General features: G+C 43.5%; 1 protein-coding gene across 2 annotated transcripts in view; it reads left to right on the top strand.

Moving 5' to 3' along the window:
• Positions 1-25,922, top strand: part of LOC124301224 (transcription factor AP-2-epsilon) — a 205,393-nt gene that overhangs the window by 79,853 nt on the left and 99,618 nt on the right. The gene's annotated exons all lie outside the window — the stretch shown is intronic.

The raw sequence follows: 25,922 nt of genomic DNA, 5'->3' as shown, positions 1-25,922 counted from the left end.
TGCCAGCTTTCGTCGAGATATTGTGCGGATATTGTGATAGTTCAACAGCCGAGTATCGGGATGCGCCTTGTTACCGATACACCTCGTGGATCCACCGGACCTACCTGGGTACGTAGATACGGAGAGAGCCTTTGGGTATATCGGGGATGGGATACGCGTCGGTAGGTGCATAAACTCCGCTTTGCTGACCCACACCGACACATAACTCCTCCGGGCTGACGTTTCAATCAACGGGAAGATATCTCGCCGCCTATGGACGCTGCAGCTTACGCCCACTCCGGTCGGATGTAATACCGTTTCCCCTTTTGTTGGGGAATTATATGTACGTCACGTTGATGTAACAGATAACGACTAGAGCGCTTGTGACCCCGGTAATCCACCGAAGACATATCACCCTAATGAAATTTCGATCAGGTGCTCTCTTTAACCCCTCTGTGCTTTTGCCGTGGAAACTTTTGAAGTTATTAACCATCGTAAAACAATCCGAACGTACTCCGGCTGATGAGGAAATGAGAAACAACAACGAGCGTTTAGTGTTTTTTTTTTTTTCAAGAACTATCTTGAAAGATAGTTTGATGCCGATAAATTTAGTAACATTTGAAGAGCGAACTCTTCATGCGACTAGAATTTGTTGAGGGAATGTTTTATTTTCATTTTGTCACCATTGTACACGTCAAAGGGGTTACAAACCTCGTTAGAAACGCCCGGGCTGCTTTCCTATGATTAACGATTGTTGGGCGTTGCATGTTTACACCGGAACGGATCTCTTGAACTTTGCAACTTGTTGCTTGACTTAGAACTTTCCGGGGCCCCGCTTACTCGGCATCTATTACGACAAATATGTAACTTTCGTCTTATTAAGTTAACTAAATATACACGCATATAATATACGTATAATGTGTGCGTAAATAAATTAGTTTACGGAGCGTCAAATTGGAATTGAAATTTCTATCGCTTTCTAAGCATGCGTAGGTGTGTGTGTGCGTGTGTGTGCGTATTCGTTGAATACATTTTGCAAATTTTATCCGAAGCGTTTACCGTGCAGGCCAAAACTAAGAATGTATAAACATGTGTACGAGCAAAAAGTTTCAAGTTTCTCCCTAATCGCGTCTGAAAATTCATTTCACGAAAGTTTTAATAGTTGACAAATGATTGTAACGCAGGAACAAAAGGAGCGAAGGAAAGTAATATCGAGAATTGGCCTCTAAAATTATCCCCCTTACGCGTTGGCGCGGTTCGAGCTACGCTCCGAGTCGAGAGACGAGCCTACGGAGGCTTGCCTTATTTTCTCACCTGCGTTCAGCACAACTAGCAATAAATAACCGCCAGCTTAGTCGATTTTACTGCCTGAACGTTTCGGTCGTCGTCCCAATATCGTCGGTTGCTGGTTCCGCGGAGTGCCAATCCGAGGCATAGCAATAGCGAAGAGAGGACTTTACCTCCACCCTTTTACGTCGAGCAACCCGCGCAGCCGAGGTGAGGCCGAGAGGAGCCAATCTTCGCGCTAACTAGCCGTTCAGTCCAACCGGCCCGCCAGACAACCCTGAAAGACCCTGGTTAACCTTTCAGCGAAACAGTCGAGCCCTTTGAAACAGCGTTAAACATTTCAACCACCTCGGGAAAACTCGCTCTTGATCGTTTGTCGCGGGGCCGTTCAATGGAGAATAGATTTCGGATCGAATGCCTTATAGTAGCGTGTTTGCCGGGAAATTTCGGCGGGCGAAGCATCGATGACCAATCTCGATCTATCCTGACGTCGAAGATCGCTGCGACTTGGTGTGCCTATTTTTTGGAATTTTAATTTGCTCCTGCAGGCCGCGAACGAAACGAGGGGAATTATAAACTGTCGGAGGTATTCGTACACGGGCAGCCTCGCTTGTTCCACGCGGTTTCTCGCATGCGAATATCCATCTCGTGACAAGGATAAAGGACGACGAGCCGTGAGCCGTAAGATCGAATGAAATAGGGGGGCGGAAAGAGAAAAAGATAAATAAAATGTAGCAAAAATAAAAGTGATTTTATATTACGAGTCGTCCGGGCGATTAAATGAAAATTTGCCCCTCCCCCACCCTCACTACCCCGGAATCGTGTCAATTATCTCGATAGCCCCTTCATTAAAATCCCAACTTTGATTAATTTATCCGGCTGAATTGTTTGACCGCGAGAAATTCTACGGTTTTTGCTCCTCTTCTTTCTCTCCCCCCCCCTCTCTCTCTCTCTCTCTCTTATCCTAGAGGAGCTGCTGCAGACTACGGCGGTGATAAATCGTTTAACTCTTTAATAGCTAATATACCTCGGCCACAAACGCGCGCTCGGCCAATCGTTCTTTCACATTTTGTATGTACGCAACCATATCGTGCAGACACGAATACCTACGTAATGTGTCCGTATGCAACGCCGCGCGGCTATCGCCCCTCGTTTATAACCGCGTTTGTTATTTTTACCTGTGTACAACCATTCGTTGCACGTGTATTTTATCCGTGAATAGCGCGTAAAAACCACATTTGCAGAGTGGCGAATATTGCATACACCGCGAATATCTGACATCGACGACTTTCCTCGTATCTTCAGACGGTGCACGTTTGTTGAATGACGTTAAAACGAAATATGTAGCTTTTCGATCTCCGTCAGTTTCTTCTTGACTCCAAAACATTCGGTAACAACTCATTTGGGATCCACAAAATCATGGCCGTAAAGGTTTCTTTTAGCATCCTTTCTCCTTGCAATTTTGTTGTGTTGTAGATGTTGTGCTGGACTTTTTTGAAAAATTTCGTTTCAGAGATTTCATGAATTCTGCACTTATTTTGGTTATCGTTGCTTGATTTCCTGATTGCAGGGAGATAACAGAGTCGTTAAGCAGTCAATTTATCTATAATCAAGTTGAAAGACTTGTCCATAATTCGTTTTCTCGGTGTTTCTGTATTATACTCCTGGTAAAAAAATCTTCACAATATTCCACTTAATACTCGCAGTAGGCCTCACTTCACATGAATCATGTCCGTGGTCTGACGAGTCAATTTCCGGTTTGCACACCGTGAATTTTCTGTCTTCGACCGTTGGGTTCGAAGTGCTTTCTACACTGGCTTTAAGTTTGCGCCACAGCGGCATCCGCCCATCAATTTCGGTGGTTAAAAGTATAGTATGTGTGGATCTAGAATTCTAAATTAATCAAAGATATGTCAAAGATTGATCATACTGTGGTGTATGATCACCCGAGTGTAAGAATAGAGCCCATGAAAGAATGGAAGAACCAGTCTAATTGTAAGTCCAAGAGGACAAGAGCCAGCGGTAACTCCGTAGACATGGAACGCATTGTATCGTGGATAAGATGATAATAAACACTGCAGTTTATATGTAAACAAGTATGTGACGGCAAGTCATTTCCCTGGAACACTGCACATGCCATCAAAGCAGCCGTGTTGCCGCCTGTTAATATTTCCTAACGTGTTGCCAACAGTCGTGAAACGGCGTTGATGTCCAGGCATACGCTTTGCGTCGGCTTGCCGCAGCGGCGAAAGCTCCGCTCGAGTGATTGAGTCACCTCGCAAGTGATTTAAAAGCCTTGAAATGAGCAATTATACACCCATCTTGATTCGTGTGTAGTAATCCAAACGGAGTTTTAGACCTCTGACGTGGATATGTGGAAGTTTCCTCTATACATAAATAACCATGTACCGGTCCATACAGACCGCGGTCTCAATCGTACATCATACGGTATTTTTCCTCAATATCAACATCGCTGGACGGTGTTTCGTAGCGATTATTTTTCATTTCTCGTCGACGTCCAATCGCTCCCGATGATTCGTCTGTCGGTGAAAACTATCGGCGACGTGTCTCGCACGCGGACTTACGCGGACTTGACTTGACTCGAGGTGGCCGAAAGTTGAGAACCCGGTTCCGGGACGCACGTACAGCCCCAACACGTACGGAGGGCTACCAGAAACTACCTGTATAATAACTGGTCAAATTCCGGTAGTAGCCATCCTTACGAACGGTAGCCTCTAATCAACTTAATTTCAGGTTCCTTTGCTTCAATGTTGGCCACCATTGAAATTATTTGGTAATGGTAATAGGCCCAGGAATGTTGCGCATCGGGCTCGATACCCTGAACTGAATCGAACAGGACTTCGTGCTTCGTTCCCGATTGATCGTGCAGTGTGCGCTCACAATCGGCTATATACCGTCTATAATCATCTCGTATATAAATGACTTGGACGAAACTTCGTAATTGCAGCTGATTATTACCTCGCTCGGTTAGCGAAACGCAGCCACGCCGGCTCGGAGACGTTGCTCGAGGAATTTCCCGATTTCACAGGTTAGACGAAAAATGAGTCTGATTGTGAAAATCGAGAGAAATCTGTGATCTTGACTTGAATAATCCCGCAAATCGTTCGAACGATTCTTCGTACAAACGGACCGACGAGCATTATCAAAGATGGCCAGACGAGATTAACATTTGGAAGTACAAAAACGGACGTCACAATATTTCGAGTTTGCTTGGGGATAAACGTCGGGACGTTTGCACGAAGGCTGCAGCGATAGATTCAACTGTCATGGGGACGATATACATGCGGCGCGAGAATTGCGGTGATAGATCATACAGTGAATTCGGTACGAAGGTGATAATATTGCATCGACCATTCATTCCTAGCGTAGCTGGTGGTATAACGATGGCGACTGCGGAGAAACATGAAGCGTATTACACGCGGCGTCAGGCTGACCAACCCCGGTTGACTGCTGCCAGCTACGCGACCGGTAACAAATCGTTTCAGTAATTAAAGGCAATCATATTGGAATGTTGCTCCGATAGAATGAAACATCGGTGACGCATAAATCAAGCCTCGGGATACGAGCAGTGTAGACTATCGCTGAGGGACTTGGCTCCATGAATTTTTCAAACTCGACACGCGTTATATTGCCCTTTGTCACGACGCCGTTGTTACAACTGTTTTGAACGTGGATTTTTACCCGAACCGCGGTGGTGTGATTTCGGCAAAGAAATACGAATTTCACATTTGCAGCAGGGCGAATAATTAGAGACCGCGCCTTGATCTCTTCGAGACGCGATTGTTATTGGAGTCATTAGAAGTCGTATACATGCTCGCGTGAATTTCGTTCCATGCACGACATATATATTCGACAATAAAATGGAAGACCGTATCATCCTTGAAATCGTTTTGTTTATTTTTCTACTCATTTTTATGTCCTTATTACATCGGTACTTCTCTTCGTTCTTAAACGCCCGAGCTCACGGCAGAAAAAAGAGCGTGTGGCAAAGTCGTAATCCTAGGCCCAAAGAGCCGCAGGTATCGAGTGGTCAGAGTCAACGAGTCTGACCAGCTAAACAGGTGTCGTGAAGAACCATCGGGCATATATTACACACACCCATGTATTTCATATGTTCTACAATTCGTCGAATTTTCTGAGAAATTGCCGAAAATATGCGTGGGTTCACATGAATGGTAAAGAATCCATTCTACCTATACGAATAGTGAATGTTTGGCGAATTACGACTTTCCGCCAGTCCTTGAAGAACTTTGGAACATCGCTCAATTTGTATTTTCGATGAGTCGTGAATTTCACTTTGCCGGAAGGTGGTGAAACTCTCAGTAAATAACCGGCAATAAATCGCGTCGTAAACATCTGCGACACACACACATTGTGCACAAGTGTCACAATAAAATGATAATATCCAGCAAAAACAAGCATAACGTATCAACCGTTTCTCGCACACGCAGACGCAATGTAGACGCAATAAAATATTTGAACGGTTATAATCACGAAATAAAAGTTTTTTTTTTTTTTTAAAGCAAAAAAAAAAAAAAAACTAAAATATTATCGGAATTTGAAAACGAAAAGCAATTCCGCGATCATGGAGCATATACAGAACTTACTCCGTATTGCGTGTAATATAACGCACGGGTTATGTCGTACGCTGAATATTCTGAATTACTCATTGGAGCAGCTAATTCCACCGGGTGCTCCATATTCAAGCGGGTAGCTCGCGCTTCCACGTACACACACACACACACACGCGTGCATGCGATATGCGTATATGACGCATTATATGGGATGGCCATGCAGGCGAGATGAGAGAGCGGAGTGCGCGTGATACGCGAAGAGATCGAATGCAGGGAGTCTGTGTGCGAGTGCAAGGTAACTTGGGATAGGAACTGAGCGCGCGCAACTCGGAGCACAGTATACACTATGAATATTCAAGCGGGAATTCTGGCATGGCTGCGTTCGGATGCATTATTCATCCTGGCCCCATCCGAGCGCGCTGCGGAGCGCCGAGAGCTTCAGCTTCGCATGTTGCGTTTCGGTTGCGCCGCCGCGACGACTTCTTCCTTTTATTCGGGGGCAGAAGAATGCGTTCAGTTCGGTCTAATAACCGCTTTAACGGGGCGGCGAGGCGAGGAGAGGAGAGGAGAGGAGAGGAAAGAGTCGCTCCGCGGACGGGGAGGAGGGGTTACGTAATAAGCCGCCTCCTTCGGGATTTTTCAGATTCCTGTACTAGATTAACCCAAACTGCGCACAGATTGTAGGCTTTGCTTAAGCATGTGAACAAGAACCGTATCATTTTCCAAACGTAATCTTTTGTCCCGGTTCGGCTTCAGGGAAACGACGACGTCACGACGCTTTCTTCCGCCGCGGCAACTCGATACTGTCCAGGACACTGTTATTACTTCGAACAAGAGTTCACTCGCCTCGCTTTACAGCCCTCGTTTCGTCTTATCGACTCCTCTCGCAACCCCTTGACTCTTCCAATGCCCCCAAAATCGTATCCCGGTACTTCAAAAAATATTTTGCAATCGTAGTGTTACGAAGTAAAGAAGTAATAAAAAAAAAAAAAAGAAAAAAACAACTGCACCCCCATCGATCAACCAAAATTATTGTTTTTGCAAAATTTCAAAGGGTTACAATTTTAGAATTTAAACTGAGTGACGAGAGCTTTGCAGATCTTCTGCCACGTTTAGCGATTCCTTATACAATATAACACAATATATTGATCTCAATATCGAGCAAATTTTTGTCATAAAAATTTTTGCGAAATGATTTGATGTAACGTGATAAAGGGCACTTCGAATTGGCTCGTGGAGTTGAATCATGCTTGCGAAATCACACGAAATTCGCCAAGAAACGGACTTTCGGTAGAGAATCGAAGGCACGAGGTACTCTCCGGAGTTGGTCTGATGAGAGTCGAATGAGTATCACGTCCCGCAACGCGAGCACTAATCTTTCATTTATCGCTCGATCTCGAATCTGTGAATACGATCGGGCGTGCCTATGCCTCTGCGCATACACGTATATGAATGTAGGTATGGGTATATTACGTACAATACCTGATACGCAGAACGGCATCTGTGCGATGTCGTAGATATACTTACAGGAATAATTATACCATGCGTGTTGCAGCTTATAACCGAGCGCCTAGACGAAGATAAGAATAATGAATTATTAACCCCCCATGGATCCCCGTCTCCTAGGGGGGTGCTGCTTACTGTGATCTTCCGTAATCGACCGTTACGCCATTGAATATATGATTATCGCTACAATTGCGTCATTATATTCAAACCGGACCAAATTTTTCTTATACCGCGTTTTATCTAAAATGAACTCAATCAATTATCTCCCACCATCAAACCCGGCATCTCCCTTTATTCTACGATTTATCCCATTCCCCTCTCCTCTCCTCTCTCCCTCGTCTTATTCCACTCACAATTTCTCTCATTGTACCCTGCTATATTTATACTATTCATCCTTTTTACTTGTGAAGAAACTTCATTTGTTTTTTTTTTCGATTTCAAAAATTGATCCCGAATTACCGAGACAGTTCGATATTTCTTCGCGTACAAAATCCTCGGCGTCGTTCGTAATTAAACGAAAGTAAAGAAAAAAGGCCAAGTACAAGTCCCGATCCTCGCGGACATGTGCCGAGAAAATTAATTGTAATTGCATTAGTTGTGTGTCTGGCGAAAGGGGGGGAGGAGGAGAAGGGAGATTCTGATCACCGCTTCACGGAGGGCTTGACTCGAGGATGCTGAGGTGATAATAGTCGTTGGTAGCTGTCGTTATGCCGACTGCAAATGCATCTTAGGTCCCAAGATACGCGGCAGGCATGCAACCAACGTCTTCCTCGCTGTCCGGTCGAATCGCCTCTGCAGCCCAGCGGAGGTACGGTCATTAAATGAATTCAATTCTCGTGCCAATTATCACCGCGTGGTACAAGATTTCATTACGAAAAGCCCCTTCTGTTCACCGAGGTGTTATATGTATACTAGGTAATTTCATTGAAGTATTCCAATCCTTCGTTTTACCGGGTTTCATCATCCGACTCCGCTTCTCAAATTCTCTCAGCTTGAACTGGAACTTGAATATCCTCTGTATCAATGACGGCAATGACGACGAGATTTTGTTCCTGTCGAACTGAGAATCATTGCATAACGTCTTGCAGTTTTTTACTACTCAAACACCTGATCATTTCTGCAACCGTGAACCCTGTTACATCAAATTTTTGCACTCCCGATATCCCAGCGTGAAACACAATCGACCAACTCTTAGCCGACGGATCACGCCGCGGGATTCCTTACAGCTATAAACCTTCGCTGTAGATTATCGTCCGTGATTTTTTTGTTTTTCCTATTCTCCACGGGCTACTACAATCGCCTGTTTGTTGTATAACTGTTCCACACGCGCACATATCACGATCATTGTTGCTCGCACCGCCATATTAAGTCAGGTTCTATTTTGCACGCGCCAATAACAGCTTGAACATCATAATTAACCGAATAGTTTGCACAAAATTACTGCCCGAATGACTTGCTGGTTTTTTTTATCCACGTTTCTTTTTCTTTCTGTACGGGTTTTGAAGGATTTTGACCCCTGATTCCAAAAGTCGATCCTCCGATCATCGTTGTGCGATTTCTTCCATCAGCTTCTGGCGTGGCTGTACGATTGTTTAATTAAAGACGGTTGTATGAATAATTGAACCAGCTTCGGTGGCTTGGATTCAATTACAGCACAAGTCAACTACGTATGTCGAGTTAAAATTCGAAAAGGCCTGTTTCTTTTTGTCATCTTCTGTCACGGTTTTCTATATTTTTTCGACTCTTCCAGGTGCATTTCACTGGTTTGAAAATTTTTCATCCACCAAGTTCTTGACTGCATGGTGTTAAATTTTGCATGAATATGAGAAACTTTTGCTGCATAAAATTCTTCGATGCGGAAATACGATTCTCATCGAGGATGCAGAATATTATTGCAAGAAAATGTTTTTCCTTCGTTTCTTATCGCAAGCTCGCCTGTTTCATTATTCCGTGTTAATTACATGCGAAGAACCCTATAAAACATACCGCAAGGCATATTATAGCCGATCGCTAACTAGGTGTTTCGTTTTGTTCTAGGTAAGTTGTGACCGGAGAACCAAGCTGCTTTTGCAAACTTGTACATAGGAAAAACGAATTATTTGAAAAATAATCGTATAACGAGACACAGACTCTCAGCTGCGTCGAGATGACGTTCAGATGCGTACCTGCCTTTCAGTCTCTAGGCGGTAGCGACTGTAGCGCACCCTGGGTAAGTAAATATTATTTCATGCAGATTTTTAAATTTTTTTTACCTTTTTTGTTCACTTTTCCACCGCATCATCCCATCGCGCATTTCAAGCGCTCTGTTTTACACGTGCTTCAACCGCGATGTTAATTACTCTTGATTCCTAATGAGTGGAAGGGAAAAAAATATGACATTTGCGAGTGAAATTAGACGCGGAGACGTGCCGTGACTATAATATTATAATATGGCGACCTCGAAGGCACGCCTGCGCTTTGATGATGGGGGAGCATTACCGTCTGCAAGGCTGATGGTGGCTTCCTTCCCGTTCCCCCCTTTCAAGTCTCATTCTAATTTTCATTCTTATTCCGAGGTTATTACTTTGTTCCTTTGCTCTCTTCCCCTTCCCAGCCGAGCGAGTAAATAACTCCTTGCCGTTTACTTACCCTGTTCCTCAGTTTATAATGGAGATTATCTTATTTGTGTTGAAACCTGCGAGGAGACCGCGTTATACAGCCTATCCCATTGCGCTATTTCACGGAGGAGAGGAAATGCAGGAGAGACGAGAAAGGGGGAATTGAAATAAAAAATGGTAAAAGTAAAATAAACGAATTGGCGGAGCGCAAAAACAGAACGAGAGACATCGTCACCCGGTTTTTTCAAATTCTCAACTCCCGAGTAACGTTTCAACGATTTTTCTTCTTTTCTATTCTGACAAATGATATGCTAATTTCTGGTAGGCAACAGCCTTAAAATTTGGAATTTTTAAACTCACGCTGAACACTGCATGAAGAAAAAAACTTTGCAGCGTAATTCCAATACGTATCAAAATGTGACTGATCGGTCAGTCTGATCGATTTCAACGACTACGTGACCTACATTTTTTGGAACAGAGTTGTCAACGGTTTCGTTACAAGTTAAATAATACGAATGAATTTGCTGCAAGCCGAATAGCGGAAGAGAAAATATTTCGTGGGAGTTGCAGAGGGTACAGGAAACATAAACTCGTCGAACGACAGTCTCTCGTAATGAAATTATTACATGCCATGCGAATGGAAGAAGATAAATCGCGATAAAAAGAATATCATCGGATGCCGAGTGATGTTGTGAAAGACAGGCGCGTTTCGTGACTCCGTTGAACGTTGCCTGAAATAAAAATCCACGCCGCACGTGGAAAGAGCTCGTGTGTCGATCGTTATCTTTAATCCAAAGTCCGACACTCACGACGCCTCACACATTATACCTACCGAAAGCGAAGCGTTTACTCTGCAATTACCAGGTTCCACCCACACGGCCCGCGATGTTTGAAGTATATCAAAAAGCACGAGGTTGCAGGTCCGTCCGACCCACTGTTCGTTATTAATTACCGGGTCGCTACTATGTTATTAGCGCATTAGAAGAAACCGCCTGGATTCGGGGCCGAGGGGCAAAACACCGAGAGAATTACTCGGCTACACGCTCTAAGTAAGCCGAGCAGTGATAAATGCCGAATCGTTGTCCGGCTCGCCTCAAGCCTACGGCGCCACCCTTTTGTCAGCTGGGCCCAAGTGACACATGGGCGTAACTACTGTTATCATTTAACGGATCGGATGTGTGCCTACGCCGGTGCTCATGCCTTAGACTGTGCCTACTACTTGTTGCTGATCGCGGAATGACTATCTATCAACCGTCGAAGTCACGTATTATACGCGCATGCGGATGGCTGGTTGTTAAATCGACGAACAGGTGCAGTTCCTCGTACAGGAACACCCGCTTCAACCACACGTAATTTCTCCTTGCTTTATCTCCTTCTCATTTTTTCGGTACATCCTTACATACTCGCTGCCGTAGCCGCTGTAGGTCCACACGTGCGTGATATCAGCACCGTGACTAATTTGTTGTGTAACTGAGAGTCGATCGGGGATCTCTGTAGATTTTAACGCATAAATTGGGTGTCACAAGTACCAGCTTACACACCTTTACACGTATCACGTGTTGACGCGTCGCCACGCTACGTTACATCATTCGCTAAACGACGTGCTGCTAATGGCTGTGGTTAGCTACAGGATTTGAAGAGTGAAAAGAAACCTCGTCTGATCCCGATCGTCGCGATTAGGGACAGGAAATATCACTCGACCGTTTGAAGTGATCGCTTCTCGTACATCTTTTTCATTCGGTCAATTATGCAACCTCGATTGATTCGTTGTTCAAAAATTAACGAGTTCATTAACCGAAGCATCGATTATACACGCGGAAGCCACTCTGCAACGCGTGTAATTCCGAATCCATTTACACTGTGATTTCTAAGGGATGCGGGCACCTTATCTTGGATCCTCGGAACGAGTTCCTGCATCGTACTATCGGACTTTCCGACTTGCTAGGGGGTATAAAAGAGACCCTCGTCTCTCGGGGGCGGCGAGTATTTGACCAGACTTACGTGGCAATTAACGCGGCTAATGCTGCTATAGTATAATTATAATTAGTGGGCGACGCCTCCCTGACCGCCCACTAAAACCACGGCACACATCGGGTATCCGTCGCATCGCAATCCGTGTAACGTACCGCTAGACTCTATCCGTGATCCCTTCGTGGTGCTGCACACGGCGGCCTACATTTAATGTAACAATTTTTGCGGCCCAGGATACGGGGAGGCCCGCGTTTTCAGGGCTGCGCGGGTGACTCTGTTATTATTTTCAACATTAATTGTGGGTTTTGAATTGTGGAAGTTTTCTTTCTGGTGAATCGGACTCCAACCAAGGGAACCGGGGAACAGCTATAATATAAGTGCCGGGTTCCGTTCCAGCGACCGGCGCCGTTTGAGGTACTTTTATGGTTCACTCCCTCCGTTCGCCCGGCTTTCAGCCGCGTCTTCTTCGCACAATCTCGATCCCTCCCACACATCAACCTTTCCAATTGCCAGAACCAATTTGATTTATTCGAATACGAAGATTTTGGGTCGCTCGTTACTCAAATGTCGGATTTCACTCGGTTTTGCATAGCGTTGCAACGCATTTCGGTTCTGAAACGCGACGATCTCGTTCAAGTCAATCGCTAACGATTTCATCCTGCGCTACAAGTCACTTGTAGGAGTCCCATATACATGTTGTACGCCAAAATTTCTTTCAGAAGTTCAATTATTTTACCGAGTCTTAGGTTATGACAGGTGCCACGTGGATTTTGTGGATCACGTTAGATACCAAATCATGAAATTTTGAATTTTATTTTCTCTGTCCATTACTCACTAATCCTAACTGAATAGTTTGGACCTTCGATTTATGATCTTATAACGAAACAGCCGGACAGAATGTAACTTTCTAATAGAACCGTGCAAAATTCAGCAACATAAAAATTCGTAATTGAGCGGCTGGTTGAATCGCATGTGGATTGGATTTGGGGCCGAGGTCGCGTGGTCCGCGATTCCTGAAAACCGCCTCGACTTCGGTCCCAATGTCTAATTTCTACTCGGGATCGCAATTTGCATGCCTCGCGTGCCGCTCCCATATACATGCTCCTGCTTAAACCGCGTCTCAGGATGCGTGGACGTGTTATACGCGTGTGCGCCGGTAATGCCAGTGATGCAAGCTAGGAGCAACGTCAGTCGGTCCTCGTTCGAACAGCCAATCGCTGACCGTCGTTCGGGATCTTGCGCGTGCCTCGGGGCGGTCTGCAGAGCATCGCGTGTCCGAGAACAGGCCTCGCCTCGGTCTTCACGGTCATAGGTCACCACCAAGCACGAGCCACCGTGGCTCTCAACTAAGGATGACGAAAAGTAATCGATCTTCAATTGGAACGATCCCCCCCCCCTTAATCGAGCGTAATCGATTATTATTCAAAGTCGAATAATCAACGGACACGATTACATTGTTCCTCACAATCGGTTTTTGTTTATTACTCTCATGAACGACGCTATGGAACATCAATTCATGTGATTAGAGTGTCAATTATTATCATTCTCTTACTTACTAAGTAAATGAATATTTCGAATGAAACTGTAAATTGTCAAGAAACTTTTCCGTTATTAAGACTACGTACGATTACATTTAAGAAATTTTCGTTTGAAATCGATCTTTTCCAAAAAGTACGAAATAATCGATTAATCGATTGATTTTCACCGATTCAATCGAGTCGTGTCCGATGATTTTTTTGGACTCGATTAATCGTGCAGGTTAGCGGCCATCGCTATTCATCCGGTTCGTTATTCCACCTTTTTTTAACAAAGGATGCGAATCGCTCAATCATTTTTTTATTATCTGATTCAAATATCATTCTTCGACCGATCATCGTGTGGTTAGATTTTATCGTCACTGACAAATCTTAGCACTGTTCTCTCTTCTCAGAAATATGAATGATTCAATATAAATCGGTTGACATTAGAATAAATGGTTATTTCTTAAGTAAAATCTGAGGCAACGAAATTTTAAATACTAACTAGACCGTCATTCACGCCATAACGGTGAGCCAACACGTTATGTCGAATACCGCGATTCGCTACGCGAAAATGAGAGAAACGCTTTTGCTTCGCGATCCGGTCCCCCTTTAACGGTAATAATTCAAGCAAGGCGTAAAATCGAGCGTGGGTGTATGGAAGACAGGTGAATTGGCGTCTCGAATATACGGCATTATAGAAGTTTACACCTGCAGTACTCGCTCAGGTCATCGGAAGAATGCGTGCGCGGAAGTTGAACCCGCGGGGATGAACGCGGGCTAGATTTTTGGGGCACAGAAGAAGGGAATAAGAATAAGAAAGAGTTTCATTCAGATTATTTCGGCCGACGAGGTGGCAGCCGGTGGGCCGAAGCAATTAGTACACCGGCGCGTGTCATTAGTGACGGTAATTCCGTTACATTATAATATGTATAACCGAATAACAAGCTCTACAAGCGAAAGCTGATAAATGGCACCGCGGTGAAACGCGACGCGTCGTTACATTCGCTGTTTTGACTCACCCTGGCCCCCTTTTCAGGATCTTCGTATTAAGGAGCTGACCCAAAATATTGCACCTACTTACCGCGGACTTGGGATATGAACAGTGGCAGACGAAATTTTGACTCGCGGTTATAGCAGAATTCGAGGAATCCTTTCGATTATACCTCAGGTCTGCTCATGATAAGGTGGTTAAAATTTTGTTCTTCATTTTCCGAACGTCAGCATCAAAGCTCTGGGCAAAACTTGTGTGAATCAGTGATTGCGTTGCAATAACCGTAAGGTACCGGTTTAATGAGAGGCCAGGTGCAGGTTAAAGAACGACGAACTCAAATAAAAGAAAAAAAAAAAAGAAACTATAAAGGAATCTTATGTAGCACAAACAGTTCTAATTTACTTTTGTGCGAATAATGGTGGTTCGTACGTAAGCGCGAAACAAAAATGACCTAAAATACTTTATTCATGAGAGAGAGAGAGAGAGAGGGAGAGATTTTTTTTCTTAACCCTGTTATGCTTAATGCTCATAAATTACCGGGTATTGTGAATATGTGCCTCTATACATATACTTATACGCACCATTATTACACGCGGGTTTGCGAATGTATTCAGGCGATCGTCTTTCGGACGTATATAATGCGTGATGTAAAGTTTCATAAACGCGGTAAAATTTTTGTTGCACATGTTTTATGCGCCACCATTACGCCCAGTAAATATTATCCTCCCGAACTTACTTATGCGCGCGATATTTACGCGATGAAATTTGCCGGGCGTGAATTTAACATAACAAATAATGAACGATTTAACGATTATGCGGACAAATTTCACCCCTGGCATCGAATTTTCGTAATTTCTCCACGATCTTGATCACGCATTACGCACCATGGCTTCGGGGACTAAAAAAGAATCCTTTTTTTTAACACGTCTTACTATCTCGTTTGACAACTTCGGGGAAAGACATTAAGCTCACACGAGACAGGCAAGCGAATGTACGGATCTTGTTCGCTGTATCGTAAAATTTCCATCTTCGATCCCTTTTTTTTTTAATCACGGTGAAAGAGTGCTGAGTCAGTCATTCACCGCTCATTAAAAGTTGACCGAAAAAAATACAGCTGTCGTTTCAGGGTGGATGAAATTACTGAAACGAATTTGATTCGGTGGAAAACTGATTTCGCGAACGCGTTAACTGAAAATACGCAAGTGTCGGCATTAATCTAATTTCGAAATTGCGCTACCGGCAGCTTGCGGTGTCGCCCCGAAGTTCCTGCGACTCTCAACCGCGTACCGCAACGGGTAAGAAAGGAATCCTGTAACTCGTGAGTCGGTAAGCATGTCGGTAACGAAGGGAAGCCGATGTCGGCAACAATTGTGCGACGGTGCTAACGTCCCGCGGGGTACTTGAACCGAGAATTATCGGGATGATCCGATAGATGGTCTTCTCAGCGTCTCGTGAACCCGAGAAGCAGGGGCGTACGAAGAGAGCTCGGGGCCCAGGGCAACGCAGCCAGCAATTGCGAGTCAAATTTTGAGGATAGAAATTTTTTGACGGCGACGAAAATTTGGATCTGACTCGGAAAAAGACGTGCAATCGAAAGAATCGTGTGTTTCGATTAAAAAGTTGAAATCCGCGAAATTAAGAGTCGGAAAGAGAACGAGGAAAGCGTTGTTTTATCATTATTTTAATCTCCGGCTTCAACTCGCGCGTGATTCAACAACACTCGAAACCCGAGTCTCGATAAATTTGCATATTTGACGTGTGTAAAATTTTATGTTTTTACAATCGAATCTTATTTCCAAGTCGAAGAAGCGCTATAGCAAGTCAGTCGAGCGTGTAAAGTGTACGTAGGCTCGTACGCACGATTATACTTGTTCGGTTATTGTTTGACTACAGGTGTAAAAAACGAGACTGTAAGGATATTCGTGGGTATGAGATTACACATGTTTGGTTGCGTTCGTAATGTAGAGGCGTTAATTGACCAGTAAAATGTCTAAACACTTGGTACTGAAATTGACGTACGTCAGCAAGAACCTACGTCTTAGTTTATGTTTTTCATCCAAGCAAACACTCCATCAAACTTCGCAGTCAATGTCTACCTAAATTTAGGAAATTTCATAGCGTTTGCAATGAAGATCAACATTCTTACCGCCCGACAAATTTTTAACCATGATATTGTCGTTTTACCTCCTTTATAACAGACAGAAAAAACGGTCAAGATGCTAATTTTATGTTCCTGGGCCCCCGTAGGACACGATGCTAAATATATTTTCTTCGAAGATTTTGAAAAAAGTCGTGCAAATGCGTAAAGATCCATAGAAATAGAATTTCGCAATAACTTACTCAGTTTATTTTGACCTAACAACATGTGTTTTTATTCAAGTTTCATATGACAGGCTTATTCCATATTATTTTCAATATGAGAATATAACGAATGAAGCATCTACCATTTCCTAAGTACCTGTTGCACATATAAATTCGTGGGATCTGAATCTGGCGCAAACTTGCGGCTGAACCGTTTCTGTAACAGCCGTAAGACGCGAGAGCTGCAGGAAGGACTACGCCTGAAACGGCTAGCCCGAAGATAAATTTTCCTCGGCTGCAGGGGCAAACGGTAGGTCGAGTACTAGCGTGAGCTTATCATTAATCTCGGTATCATTTATCTTCTAGCGCTCTCGATTACACGGCAACTGCACCACCACCAGCAGCAGCACCAGCAGCAGCAGCATCTTTGAGATTAGCGCCGATTAATCTGCATCGAATTTATTTCCGTCCGTTTTGCAGACACCGCTGTACCCGTGACTCCGCAAGGGAACCACAACCCTGGGGAGTAAATATATATATATATATATATACATATATATGATATATTATATATACATATATGTTGTTTTTTTTCCTCCCTGAAAAGATGGATTCCTACCGCATCGCATCGCGTTCCGCGTTTCGCGGATAACTACGCCTTTCTCCGTTAATTAGATGTGCATAGGTATCGTTTCTTGGGGCTGGAAGGTAGGTGTAACCTCTGAATGAGGTTACCGAAAAATTTGCATACAAGTAACCTGCACCCGCAGTACGGTTCGTGTAATTGCCGGTGTAAAGCTTACAATGGGTGTAAGCCATATTAGGAGAGAGTCCTGTTACTGTTACAAAGCTGCACGGGGCTCTGCACCATCCACAATGAACCGGGGCGTTTTCTTTTATTTTTCCTTTTCCACCTTTTTTCTCTCTTTATTTTTTATCGCCGTCATTTTTGCTCCATTTAATCTTTTTTTTTTTTTTTTTTTTTACCACCCCCTCTTCCTCCCCGCGTCTCCCGCTTTTTATTGTCTCTTTAAAGCGCCCGGCCAGGCGAGTTCTGCTGCGTAACGTTGCTTCGACGCCGGTCGTAATTACTCGACAGAATTTAATCGAACTGCTCCAGGCTAATTAAAAATTCCCCACTCAACCGACCGACCGACCGATCAACTCCCTCTTCGCTTTGCTCCTGCTCCTGATGCTCCTGCTGCTGGTCCTGCAACTCGTCGCGTCCTCTCTACCTCTATCAATAAGAGAAGATCGTATCGAAATAACGGGAGAATTTATCTCCGCTCTGTGACTGCTTCGGACGGTAAAAATCCGGCGGAAGCTCTTATCGAACATGAGCAGGAATTCCAGAAGCAGTATTAGGGATTAAGAAAATCGTTGGAAAATTTTTAATGCTTCGGAACATAACGCATCGCTTCTTTTAATGACGTTCAATTAGTTCTTCCGACTAGGTATATAATAAGGAGAGTTTGTGATGCGTGTGGATCTAAGCCTGAGGCTTACCGGAACTCATTTTACTTTACTGTAATTATTATCTTCATTAACAAAGTCGACGGGGATTGTTACACGAATAATCCAACAAATTACGACACCGTTCATCGCAACATTTCAAGTTACAATTCTTAGAAATTCTTTCGTCAGCAGATAAATACTTCATTATTATACTTTGCATATTGTTCTATTATAATTGGGGTAAAAGTTTTGGCGAAAACTTTTGCCACGCGAACTTCGCTTTTGCTTTTCACCTGTAATATACCTGACCACTTCTCCTACGATTCCCTGAGGCACGCGTATAAGACAAGATGTAAACGACGCGAGGTACACGTGAATTGGAATTTCATTTATTATCAATATTTCACATCGCATTTCACGGGGGAAATAAATATGCACAATAAGTCCTTTTTTCGCCACGTCGAACCGCGTTTATATAAGGGTAACGCAGACCGCGGGGCTACAGGTGCGGGTCTGCCGCACATCTGCGAGCTTGTGTTGTACGTATAAATGTCTTACCGTTGCGCCGAGGTGAGCTTGCACATTGTCAGGGCTATAAATTGCCCGCAGGTTGATTTGTTCGGTGCATGCCGTTGCCCCTTACGCGACTCAACCGACTCAACTAACAAACCGAATAGCCGTGGATATAGATTGATATGCGCGTTATACCCAAGAGAAAAATCGGTACGGGTCAGGTTTTGCCCGGTGAAAGAAATAAAGAAGCAAAGGCGAAAAGAGAAAGAAGAAAACCACCGTCGAGGAAATCGTGCTAATTTGTTGCCGACTTTCGTATATTACCTTTCTACCTGACCGGTGTAATTGCGGTTACGTAAGCAAAGATCCGCCGCCCTGCGTGCACTTTGCAAAGATCCTCGGTGAACCGAGAGAATCTGCAACTTTCAGCCGATTACAATCGCGACTCATACAGCTTTTAATGCGTCGTTGTTGTCGTAAAAACCTCCGTGGAAATTGATTTCGCATATACCGACCGCGGCGATAAATCATCGGTAATAAATCGAGCCGGCGTGCACTGAGTAAACGATCGCTAAGATATAATTGAAACGACCGGCGACCTGCAGTTGCGCGGTTAAACATATTCGAAAATTGCCCACATTTTTTTCTCATTCCGTTGCTCAGTGCTCGTGCTGCAGCTCTCGAATACCTAACACGGAGAGAAACACTGGGAAATTACCTACCCACGTTATTTCAGGGTTGCGGTCTCACTCCGTATACCCCATGTCATCAATTTTCAACCAACTTAACAACGCGGGGTGATTAATGACTGGAATTCGCTGTACTGCGATCAAACCTGTTCAGTCAAATTTAAAAATAAATTAAACAAATTTTCAAGTAATGTCGTCAACTTGTAATAATTGATTATATGAATTGGTATTACACTGGTTTTCGAATTTTCAGTACATTATGCACCGTTTAAAAGCCTATGGAATGGTTGGGTCTATTTTTTGTGCAACTTTTACTGAGTTATATTTTTTGTTTTCAGTATTATCGCGGGGTTGTGAATAAGTGTTGATTTCCGTTTAATCGCTTCTCAGGGACCCTTGCTGTGTCGGTTAATCCGTTGAGATGATTGATACGTCCAAAACGATGATTTAAGATTTATAGGCTTTGGCTCTTAGCCGCAGACGATTATTTCGAGACCAATACTCGATACTCCGAAAGTCTCTGCACCACAGCCGAGATTCTTCGGCTAGATTTGATCACCAGATTCGCATGTAAATATAAGTCGAAATTGCACCGGGATGTGAAGCGTAATCATGGCTCGAGGTTATCGATTCACCGAGAGAAATTTTTAGTTGCCCTCGCTATACAGTCCTTAACTATTTTAATTTTTTGCCATAACGCAAAAATATATTCCTGGATGCAATATGAAAATTAGTTTTGTAACTGGTATAAACAGAAAATCTAGTACGCGTTATTATTCTCTTCGAAATTGACGTTGAGGCCTGATTCGATTGAAAAAAAATTACTTAAACAAATACACGTAATGTTGCAAAAACCAAAAGATGTAGCGCTGTCAGGTATAATTACACCGAATAGTTACTACTTGTACCAAATTTTCTTTTCATCCCAACATCATTCAAAACTTTACAGTAACGATACCCATTTCATTTAAATTTTCTACCAACTGTGATAATTGATGAAATTTTTCTCAGTCTGCGTTTTGAGCGAACTCTATTCCGAATAATGATAGGTATTACCCAGAGGGAGGCGGAGTGAGAGTAGGCAGCGGTGATCTCAGCATTTTGAACGTCCAGACAACTCACCTTGTTTTCTATTTTTTCTTCTCGTTTTCCATTTTTTACAACATCCCGCGACTTTCCGGCGGTTGTTACCTTGTCACCGCAGATCGCCTCGTACCCGGTTATTATCACGACACGGCCCTGCCCAGTAACTGCTTTCTAATGTCCAGCTTTTACCCTAGGCGCGAAAGCTCTGCTCGGATCACAACTCACAGTCATGCGAGTCACTGTCTAACCGTGTCAAGTCATTTTTACTCCAGGTGTTTATTTTATTTTTTTTGTTCTCTTTTATAAATCTACGATTCGGGTCGAAGAAAAGCTCGCGCAGCGATTTTATAATTTCGCGGTTCTGTGTCAACTTTCTCCAAAATCTGCCCAACCTATCATTTCCCAGCTTTGGTTATCCCGCAAAAGTATTGAGGTGTGATTATCACTTGGGAAAGAATTCAATATTATAGTTAAAATTATGAGCGTTGCCTGTTGATCTCTTTGAGAAACTGCCGATGATATTTTTTCATTAGACTAATTTTATTTCTGGTTCTTTTTTTTTTTTTTTTATCAATCCTCTTCTTCTCTCGCTCCTTTTTTTTCTCCTCGTGCAAGGTAATCAGCCGCGATCGTGCGTATAGAGAGTTATAACGGCAGGGTGAAAGAGAAAAATCGTTTGAATTAGCGTTTGAACGCTTCCTGGAACGATTTCGCCCATGCCTTTGACGTTTAATACGCGGGCAGCGTACCTACAGCGGAGAATCTTGGAACGGAGTTGGGATATTGGTGAGGAGGATTAGGATCAGCTGTGATTATTTGGTGTTAATTTGTTCGCCCGTTGTTTGGCGCAAATGGAGATTGAATGGCTGTTGCGAGAAGCTAACGAAGCTGAGCGCATCGTTGAAAGCCGCCGGAGTGGTGAATGGCTGTTATTTGATTTATTTTTGTCAGGTATTACGTGATTTTTTTTTTCCTCGCCGTTTCTTAATTTTGCTTCCGTTCCTTTTCGTCCTTTTTTTATTTTACACTTCGTGAAATGTTCACGTACGCCGCTCGCGCTTATTCACTCGTTCGGCTCTTACGCAACGTTTATATACGAACGGAGGATTTAAATAGCGCTTGAAGTGAAAAAAGATGAAGAAATATTAAGGAGAAGTCGGAGAAGAGAGGACCATTATAAAAAGAAGAAGATACATAAACACGCCGTTTCCTGCTGCTTCGCTTTAACATATGGACTTGAGTTCGTCTTGCGTAAAAACAAGACTGATAATGACTTGTGAATTTCTTACTTGTGGCGTGTCAGGTGGTCCCGTCCTGCAGAATCCTCCTCTGCACCAAGAGCAGCAAAAAAATGAGGTCGGAACGGTCAGTGTGCCTCGAAAAATTATAAAGAGAACGAGAAACGTCAAGAGACATGTGGAATTAAAATATCGCAACGCGCGAGAAAATTTTCTTTCAACATTTCGCTCATTCTTTTTATACATAAAACGCGAAATAGTTTAAAATACAATCAATCAAGCCCGATTCACTCCTCTATCGATCATGCATGCATGCGTGCACGGAATCAAGATTGAGATATTTCCTGGAAGTATTGACAATTTTTCAATCAATTCAGGGAATAAGATCACGTCTCAGCCGCGCTGCTTTCAACATTCCCCAATCAATCATCGATTCAAAAGCTGGCGATCGAGCTGCACGGCGGCGGCGGCGGCGGCGGCGGCGGGTCTTCAATCAAATATAAACTTGTACGTCTCAGATCGGTAGAAAGTCCTCCTCTATCAGTTCGTACTACGCGATCGAAAATATCTCTCATGCATTAATCATACAATCCTTAACTCACGCGAGCCTCCAAGTCCGCGGTATATGTGTAAGCGTATGTATACATGTATATATATGTGTATATATATATAGGCTGCATAAAATACTTGGGTCACTCGACGATGAGGCCGTTATACCAACTCGCTGCTGTAACTCTACAAACCGTCAAACGAGATTCTGATTAGTATCACAGGAATACGCCGCCTAAATCGGTGATAGAAAATTATTATTAAGAAAATTCACTTCGCAGATATCCAGCTGATATAGAAAATTGAAAAACATCGTCAACCGCAATCGTACGAGTGTGTGTTCCTCGTCAATGTAGTCAATTTTTTTTTTTTTTTTTTTTTAGCTTCCGCAAAAAGGAAAGAAGAAAGAAAAGACAAAATCGTCATACGCTACCTAATACGGCGAGCTCGTGATTCGAAAATTTCCAATCAATCAAGCAGCTCTTTCTACTCAATAATATTCTCCATACGAAATATGAAAGTCGCTCATATCGTGTTATTAAAATCGCTTATCTTAAATTGCGGTCTATTTCAGATCGAGATCATTGTCTCAATAATTATTATACGCGTTGAATAATCCAAGTTCTAAATTTTTTCAATCCGCACATCAAGTTGCCGCTCCAAACTCGCAGCCCCGATGAATTCCTTGGACCCGGCGATAGATCGCGGAAACCCGTCTCTGGCTGATCGAGAGATCGATCGATCGATCGATCGTTCGTTCGTTCGTTCGTTCGTTCGTTCGTCTCATCTCAAATCGGTTCAAGATCGACAAGGCCGTTCAACGCGGGACGGATAAGATCGGGAAGATCTCTCCGATGTAGGGAATAATTTAAAGGTGAGTGCTCCTCGTTGAACGCGAAGTGAGGCAGGTGTGTCACACGAAGTTGCCTTTCCTTCAACACAGCTGAACGTTTGCGCTGCGGGAAGAAAGATAGGGCGAAGAGATACAGCATCCCGGGATTTATTTCGCGAGATGGACGCTGCTGATCGTCGCGAACGGAAGACGGATTTCATCGGACTTTGCGGAGCGGGGAAATTTCGGATCGATAGGCGGAAAAGAATCGAACCTCTGAAAACGGGCGAATGAAATTCAAGGGAAACGACGAAGGTGTGGCAGCTGGACCGCTAACAATACTAATTGAAATAATTGTTGCCCAGGCGAGATTGAGCGTCGAGTAAACTTCTGACACTGACAAATAAGTATGTGCGGTGAAAAATTATAGTATAAACAGGCATCTCTAGTCTCGAATTTCTCTGCGCACCGACGAATTTTAATAATAATCAAAAGTCGAATCTTGCGTTGTTATTAATATTTCTTATTGCCGAACATTCATCAACCATTGGTCACGATTACGTGTTTAAGATACGCGTCTGCATAAACTTGTTACAAAATGTCGTTCACGGTTTAATCGGTAACTTGCCGAATATAGATGTATGAATTAGGCGATATTTTTAGGTCAGTTTTACATTCGGGTGATAGTTTTGAATTGCAAAATAATGAGTACCGATTTTCATCACCGGTTAAAAAGTCCCGGGACCTAAGTGAATTACATCGCTCACTTACGTTAACCGCTCGGCTCGGCGCGTATATCTCATCTGCATTACGCTTCGCTATCTCTAGATTTTTATCACGTCAAAATTACATACCACTGAATTATACGTACAGGTAACAAACTCTGGCCGACCGTCGAACCGCGCTAAATTATTAACGCACCCATTTCAATTTCGTCCGCACATCAAAATCAGAATAATTATTTATTCCGATCTCGGAGTGCGTCAATCTTACGGCAACTCATCCATAAATTTATACACGAGTAATATTAACGGGAAGAAAAATTATCATTCTGAACTAGTCGTTTATTATCAGTTAAAATCTAGAAATTTCTGAAATTTTTTTTTCCCTTCTTTGACAGTCTGGCAAATCTCATTCGACTGCTGCTTTCTGCTCGAATGAAACCAGTACTAATCTTGATTTCTTGGATGTTCGACGACGATTAATTAGCGGCAAGCCGTTCACTCTGGTAAATGTTCGTTTCTCAATAATCAAGTAATAAAAGTTGTAATCCTAGGATAACTTTGAATAGTTAAACAAATTTCGTAAAACTAAGAGATTCAAGAAATCTGACACGGCCGAAAAATGTACGAAACGTTCATATTAATTGTAATGTATTTCACTCTAGTTCCATCAGCTTAATTCTTTTTTATAACAATTTAACTACTGCCCAACGTCTTGCGTATGTTTCGAAGTATCGTTTCTGAATCTAGCACTAGCCTTAAGAATAAAAAAATCCCACGTACCGATTAGTTACAATTATTTTGTCACTAGCCATTTTAAATTCACAAACCACAGACTACAGAGCGCGTCAGCTTTCGGGGGCATCAAATTCAGCGGCCTATTTTACGTCCAATGTGAAATGATTTGAAATGAAAAGCACGGGGTTCCGGTATCCCGTACCAACCTCGGACACAAAGGGTCGGCTTACATGGTCGAAATTAAACCCTTTGCGACGTATTGCGACGCGTCGCGTCTGGGTCTCGAGGAGGCGACCCGTCTTTTCCACCACGGGCGAAGTAATTATTGGGCTTCGACGTCGCGGCTGAGGAACCGCCGCGGTCAGTAATGTCCGGTAAATGCTGACCGTCTACGTGACCACCTGGAGACAAGCCTAAGACAATGCGGATCGAAGGAGGCACGTCCTTCTTCTAGGCCTCCTCCGCCGAATGACACCGCTTCTTCCCGATCCTCGAAGGGCGTCGCGTCCGATGTTCCTCCGGGAGAAAATTGCCCCGTGGCCGATCGGGGAGAAAGAGGTAAGGAGAGCTGGAAAATCGACGCGAAAAGATCGGGGAATCGGGGAGAGGAACAAATGTGGGGAAGGGGGGGGAAAATGGAAAATCGGTAATGGGGCCCGAGCGATCGTGCGGAATGAAACGACGCCGCGCGGTTTTTCTCCTTTTAATTTTATCATTATATGTTACACGTACCCTCTCGTCTCGGCGAGAGGCTCGCGTATAGCCGCAATTTACGACCTCTAACAGCCCGGGAATTATTTTTTTACGATTCTGCCTTCTCGAAAAGTATTATAAGACCGGGCTGCATGTGCGTGTATACGCGCGTATAATAATTGTGTAAATAAAATATCCTGCGGTATCTCCTCGCGCATCCATACCGACTTTACCTACCTACTCGCACTTACGCCTCTCGCTCTTGGGAAAAATTCTAACACAAATTGCGCGCCGCCTCTTCGCCCGGTGGTGTATTACCGCTGATGTGCCTTCCGCTAACGGGAATCGCTAATTCTCATGCTCACCCATCGTACAATCACACGCGCGCTCTGATCGTTTTTTTTTTTTTTTTACATTTAGCTATACGTACGCGTACCTACATTCGAACTTGCGGAGGCAAAAAGTATCGTCGTTTTCAATCATAACAGTCCGCGACTCCACGCAGCATCGACAAAGGAACTTGTAATTGGAACAAGAAGGAGATATATTAGAAAAAAGAAACACACCTGTATCGTTGATTGCGAAAAGAAAGAAAAAAGAAATAAGGAAAAAAAAAGAGAACAATAATAATACGTGCAAAATAAGTTGGATAAAATGAGA

Source organism: Neodiprion virginianus, chromosome 3 (genome assembly GCF_021901495.1).
Source record: "Neodiprion virginianus isolate iyNeoVirg1 chromosome 3, iyNeoVirg1.1, whole genome shotgun sequence".
NCBI lineage: Eukaryota > Metazoa > Arthropoda > Insecta > Hymenoptera > Diprionidae > Neodiprion > Neodiprion virginianus.
Note: the sequence above shows the minus strand (reverse complement) of the source record. Positions and strands in the feature narration are given on the sequence as shown.